A 7,041-nucleotide genomic window follows, 5' to 3' on the forward strand; every position below is an offset into this window, starting at 1 on the left:
TTCCAAGAGTGAGGCTAAAGAAAGCTTGAGAATCATGTTACTCATCTTGGGGTCTCACAACTGAAGGAGCATCTGGAGCCTAGGAGGAAACAGTGTTTGGCCAAAAAAACAGAGGCTACTAATAAGCATATAGGCCAAAAAGGCTCTCCCGGGAAAAGACGCTGACCAGGACACTCTGTGGGCAAAGAAAGAACAGAATGTTCACTCAGTGGAAGGATGCTGGTAATGGAGAAAAACAGGAACAAATCTGCAAGGATAATTGGGAAGTACAGGTCCTGCCTAAGAAAACAAAGTCACTGGGACTCATGTCAGGCAAGGTCCTTGCCTACAATGACTACCTTCACTAATCAGTGAAGAGCACTGATGCCACTAGAGACACCCCAACCCCCTGTGGAAGTCACTGCTAGTCCGTGACCTGGCAAACATGTAAGGTGGGAAACTATCGTTCATAAAGCCACCCAGATGCTTTCCTGCCTTTTCTTCTACACTAGCGTGTCTGCAGAAGCAGAGAGGACCAGTTTACCCACATGGTAGAGAAACAAGAGGAAAAAGTCCCTTTCTCCTCATACAACCAAAGCTAAGGAGGGTGAGGCTGAGGAGACAGTGTGAGATAGGGTGAAACATGTTCTATCAAGCCCTGGGCTCCTTTCTGGTAGGCCATATTACAAATTAGTCTTGAGATGAACATGAGATGCCATCTTTTGCTTTTATTCTGGGCAGAAATCACAGTCTCCCATCAAATTCCTGTTTCGTTGGCCTATTTCCCATGCTTAATATGGAAGACAGTCCCTCTGTTAAAGCATGACCCATCCTCCCACTGTTCTCCTGATCCCAGCCTCAGTTCTGGAATGAGCACAGCCTGGAGGCATCAAGATCTCAAATGATCAGCCAAGTCACCAGACTAAAGGTATGTAAGCTTCCTGTCTAACACACTGGGGTAAATGCCCAAGGAACATAAAGAAATTCTCCACAGAGGCCCAATGCAAGCCTGGTGTAGGCATACAGAGATTGGGTACCACTTTCCTTGAGGACATGGCAGCTTTTTTCTCCTATGCTATAGACCTCTGAGCCACTCTTAGGCTTGCCTGTTGGTGAACCTTATCCCACATAAGCGGAGACATTCCCAGCAGTAACAAGAGGACTACAGAGTGAGATTAAGTCAAGACAGTGGAGGATCCACACACCACACAAAGCAGCATCACCAACTCTAACAGGCACCTAGCCACTCAGGAAGGTTGGCTGTGGCGCATGAGGAACAGAGATGAAACCTACCAGGATGCAATGGCCGCCAGCACTGTTAGAGCTACCACACCAACAGTCAGTCAGGCACTGTGCTGGGCATTTGTAAGATCTGGAGGCCAGCCTGTTTCCAGGCTGAACTATAAGAACGTAAACAACACTGCAGAGCCAATTAAGGATTACCACTAAACTCTCAAATGACTGACAATGCCAATTCAAAACACTCTAAGTCCCCTCCCTGACTTCCATGTGGCTGAGCTTCCCTGTTCCAACCACTGGTTAGGGAATGGCAAGAGGGAAAAGGAGGCCAGTCACCAACAGAGCACAGCTCAGCAACATGCACCACCAGTCAGGAGACCACACACCGACTTTCGTGCTACAGTCTGCACCGATGGAGTATGGTCATTCCAATTCCCCCACGTGAGAGAGAAGGCTGCCTGCCACTGGTTCACAGCTGAGACCCCTCCTAGATGCTGCCTCTGGCCAGAGGGGCTGCCTCACTGAAGCACCACCTCCTCTAGAGAATAGTGTGCATTGAGCACAACGGCCACTCACCTCAATTCTGACCTCTGAGCAGCCAATCTACCAAACCCACATGTGAATCTGCACCTCAGAGTAGACTCTGTTAAGTCCAACCTTCCTCCAGTCAGTCAGTGAGGGAGGCTATGTGATCCTGTGCAGGGTTCCTAGTGCACAGCCGCAGAGAGGCTGGGGTGGAAACCTCCTTCCAATATCCACGGAGGTGGTATTATGAGCATTCAGGTGAAGAGGGAGAGGTTATTCTACCCTTCCATAGAGCAAACAGGGCCCATAACCTTCAGATGTTGTTGTGTTCAGAGCTTACCACATGGGAACCACCTCACCAGAGACTACATTACGAGCTTGGTCAACCCTGTGGCAGGACCTAAGCCAGACCTGAAGCCACATCCTGACTCAAGCTGTAGCTCAGCAACCACTGCAAGCACTCACTGGCTCGGCTGCTGCAGAGGTCTCCTGTGATGACATGCAGCCATTCCTGCCACAGTGCATAGTCAATGTTCGCAGCACATAGCCAAGCCACAACACAGACAACATGGATGTTCTCAGGAAAGAATGACACAGAGACCCTAAAGACAAAGTGACACTGTAGAACATTGGCTGAACGAGAGTGACGGCAAGCTGGCCAAGCTCATGCTCTAGGCCCAAGGAAGCACCTTGCTGGTGGCAATAAGACTTTTATGGCTTTCACCATGGTGCCAAGACCGATTCTCTACTCAGTGACTCTCATGTAACACTGAAATCACATGTGGGATTGCTTGTTTTAATGTTCAAAGTACCTCCCAGAACTAGTAACCCAAAATTTTTGAGCAGAGCTCACAGATTTTTCTCAGAGGTGCTTTGTGAACGTTACATGTTAAGGATGATGGCCCTAAACCATGGGCAGATAGAAAAATCCAGGGGTGGGGAGAATCAACAAAGGAATTGGGTTACAGCTAAACTCTGTGAATACTGGGTTTTCCCAAAGTCTACTGGACTCACTCCAAAAAGGTAAGAGACACACTGTGAAGGGACTATCCCCAGAGAGGCTGATCTGTCCTCCATGTGCTACTAGAAGCCTAACTCCATAAATGGACGGTCTTTGTGCCATCGCGTTAGAAATTTAATCTGCCTTATCTTGTTTAGTAGAAGAAGGGGCAATTACTAAGAGCCAAGTCAGTGAAGAGGGAAGAAACCAACTCCGGGACGTACTTCCCAACAAGTATCTCTGGGGATACCGCCACTCAGGTGCTTTTGAGGTGGTGTTTCAACAGATCTGTGGGCCACTTCTACCAACCCTGGGATGGAGAGTCCTCTGTCTACACAGCTTATCTCAACCACCACGTATTGCAGTCCCACCACAGGAATGGATGGCATCCAGTTTCATTTTGGCTTGAGAAAATAAGCTGGTAGGTTGGAGAAAATCTCAAACACTCAAAACAGTCACCCATTCTGTCTTGAAATACCTTTTCCTGCATGAGCAAACAGGAATGTCAAAGCACACCAAATACCAATAGTGGCAGCCTTGGCACCAACTCCAGACTTTCATTCTTCTGAAGTTCCTAGATATTAGTACAGGAGGCACACAACCCAGCTTAAATTAATGTATGTGCAAAACCCTGTCAGTTCAGGGCCATGCCCAGTGCTGGGGGAAGGGAGATGCTATTAGCAAATGTACGAGAAACAGCCTCTACACTGAAGGAGGTAAATCTTTTATGGAGATAAGTCATTGCATATAAAACAGAATAAATACAGGAGATAGTCCCTGAGGTATCCCAGGGCTCATTAGTAAGTCAGCTATTTAGAGCTCAGGAATCCTTTCTCGCTGTAAAGAGAGGTTAAGTTCCCAAGCAGTCCACAAAAAGTCAATTTATCTCTTCACATCAAACCTAATCCCAAGCCCAGTCATGAGGACAAGCAGCAGTGTTCAATAAAGATGTGGACAGACAGCTGCCACCTACACAAGCTAACCTGCCCAGTTCTTGCACACTGCCCATGTCTAGAAAAAACACTTGAGATCTATTTACTTATTTAGAACTGGTTTCAAAATCATCACCTCCTGGCTGGTGATTTCCCTGGGGACTCTAGCTGAGAAGGGACATCAAAAGGCAGCTATAAACTTGAGGACTCTCAGGAGGCTGGGTGTGGCAGGGAAGGAAGCCTGTGCTCCCAGAGCTGGCTGAGTCAAGTTGGGATGGGAGTCAGGAACCGGGCTGGATGGAAGGCAGAGGAAGTGCTCTCAGGAAGACAGTGCAGTTCAGGAAGGGCTGGACCACATATGAATGTTTGGTCAAGAAGCCCTGCACATATGTGAAAGCACAATCTCACCATCATGGTCCAATACAGAATTTGTGGGGCTTGTAAAAACAAGTATGTTAGGGTTACTAAATCAAAAGAATTTTAAGAATTGCAGGGCTACACCGAGAGACCATGTCTCAAAAATAATAATTATTATTATAAAATTTACAGGGGCTGGAGAGATGGCTCAGTGGTTAAGAGAAGTTACTGCTCTTGCAGAGGACCCAAGCTCAATTCCTAGTACCCATGTCAAATAGCTCACAACCTCCTCCAACTCCAGCTCCAGAGAATCCGATGCCTATGCTGGTACAGACTGTCATATAGATACACACACATCATTTAAAATAAAGAAGAATCACAAGCATTGAACTTAGTGCAGGGTATGACCCATGTGACCACTCAGCTTGCATAACCACGAAGCTGCTAGCACCAGAGAATCTCTGCCAGCCCCTCCCCCAGTCCTCTGATTGCTGCTAGATCTCCCAGAAAGCCTTGCAAGGCGGCTCTGGGAAAGACTGAGCCCTGCTCCTCAAAGACACTCTCCACTCTGCCTATGTTTTCTTCTCTCCAGAGCACTTGTTTACCTGGCAAGTATCTGTCTAAACAGGACAGACTTTCTCCGTCTTGTTCATTAGGGTAACCCCAGAGCTTAAAATAGTGTCTGGTGCTAACAAGCCATTTCATCAACAGTGTGGAATGAGGAGTGGATACATGGATGGATGGTGGGTGGATGATGGATGGACAGACAGATGGATGGACAAACACCATACCTCTTCAAGGAGCAGAACCTTCCAGTAAAGACATTCAAACTTGTTTCAGTAAATACTAAAGGGCCACCAAGCAAAGGCCTGTTATTTCATGAATAACATTTTTTTTTTAATGAATGGCACTGAGAAGAACACTTTAGCTAGAAGAGAAATTTGGACTGGAGGGATCAGACAGAGTTAGCACAGCAGAGGGAATGAAACTGAGCCTTAATAGGAAGGTAGAGTACAAAAGGGGCAGGGGAGTCACTCCAGCTCAGTTGACAAATGAGTTCAGCACACCAGGAGAGATGCAACTGGCAGCAGCATGGTCTGATTCTGAGTTCAGGGTAGACCCAGAGCCTCAACAGGGCTGGCCTGCCTCCACTAAAATCATTCTAACAGTCAAGAAGCTAGAGAGGCTAGAGCAGAGCCCACTCTGGACATCACTGACCCCCCAGCTCTGGCTCAGCCATCAGTACAGACCTGTCGAATGAATAGGAGTGGACACTAGACACAGACCTGGACAAATCTCAGTCAGTAACTGGCTCAAGATTGCTCAGATGACCCAGTCTGGACCAATAAGAATACAGCTTCAGCTGAGCACCAAAGAACAGATGCTGTGCTCTCCCAACACTGCTACACTGGAAGAACATAAGGCTGCAGCTGCTGGCCATCCTCTCCTTAAGAAGAGACAGCCACTATGGGGAAAGGCAGCAGACAAGCAGGACTGAGGCGAGAGGTCCCAGCTGGATTACAACAGTGCCCAGAATGAGCACCACCTCCTGGAACTGTTCATGGATCAACAGATCCCAGTGGATGTTTTTAGGCCAGTTTGAGTTGGGCATCTGTGTCTTTGTTGTCCAGATGTGTTGCCCTAAACAAAATTTGACCAAGTAACAGTCTGTCGAAAGCCTGTACTACAGAAGCTTACATAAGCATACCTGAAATGCCACCATTGTCCATAAGAAACCTGGCTTTGGAGAGGGGTATGGAAGGCAGTGTCTACTGCCTGTGGAATTCTGAGCAGGGTGTGCCATCCCTTGTACTGGTCCATCCAGTACAAGTAGGTATTCACAAGCCTCTCCCATAAGCAAGAAGGCTAAGTGCTGCTATTAAAAGAAGGTAAGAAGGTAAGGCTGCATAGAAGGCATGCCACAGTTTCACTTTAGCTGTGCTTGTCCATCAAAGATTCTGGCCTATGTCCATCCAGCCAAAGAACTCTGATGCAGCTGTGCTGAGTGAATGGCAACTCTTCTCTTGGTTGCCCTCATGCCAGTGATAATGAAGATAATGAGACAGCACCAAAAACACAATAGGTGGCTAGGAAGGTAGCTCAGTTAGAAGAGTGCTTGCCTAGCAAGCTATGGATTCAACCACAGTACAAAACAAAACAAAATAACTGTAATCCCACACTGGGGGAGGGAGAAGCTGGAGAATCAGAAGTCAAGGTCACCATCAGCAGCAGCATGCTTAAGGCCAGCCTGGGCTACAGGAGCTCATCTCAAACAAGACAGGTAACGGTTGACACAGCTGCTAAAGGCGTGGGTAGGAGACAGAACCAGCTTCAGGTTTGCACACTCTGCCTCAGCTGCACCAGCCTACCAGTTCAAGGATCGCAGGGGAACTCCACATTCCTTTCCAGGAGTTACTCCTAAGTTAAAAACTCCAGGAGAAGCACAGGATGACACAGATCCTGACAGACCGATGAGTTTACCTTACAGTGCTGGCACTTATTGTTTTTGTTGCATCCATTACCAAGTAGAATGGGAAGTTTGTGGGCTAGGTTGCTATAACTATGACCTGCATGCCCACAAGCCTGTAATGCTACTCCTGAGCAAATAACCAAGGAAAATGTGTACGCAATCCAAAAGACATACAGAATGTTCCTGACAGCACTACTCCCCTAGACCAGCTAAACCAACTACTCATACTTGTCACAGGGCAGATGGCAGCAGCAGCAGGTCCATTCCCCAGGACCAACTTGTCCATAATGCTGTGCACCAGAATCCAGACTAGAATAAAGCTGCCTGACACCACTGCAGGCATCAGAAGTGGGGTGGGTGGTCAGGTGGGGAGTACGGTATAGACAGGCTGGGAACCCAAACCTGTGTTCAGGTGTTTTGGATGTATATATGTGCATATTCTAGAAAGGCATGGAGCTGTGCAGTTAAGATCTCTACCTTTCATAATGTGACTAAAAAAAAAAAAAAAAAAAAAAAAAAAAAAAAAAAAAAAAAAAAAA

At 47.2% G+C, this 7,041-nt stretch overlaps 1 protein-coding gene across 1 annotated transcript in view; it reads right to left on the minus strand.

The window, feature by feature from the left end:
• Window positions 1-7,041, minus strand: part of Fbxw8 (F-box and WD repeat domain containing 8) — a 73,372-nt gene that overhangs the window by 61,976 nt on the left and 4,355 nt on the right. The gene's annotated exons all lie outside the window — the stretch shown is intronic.

The sequence above is a fragment of the Psammomys obesus genome, unplaced genomic scaffold (genome assembly GCF_907164565.1).
Source record: "Psammomys obesus unplaced genomic scaffold, mPsaObe1.curated_primary_1811, whole genome shotgun sequence".
Lineage (NCBI taxonomy): Eukaryota > Metazoa > Chordata > Mammalia > Rodentia > Muridae > Psammomys > Psammomys obesus.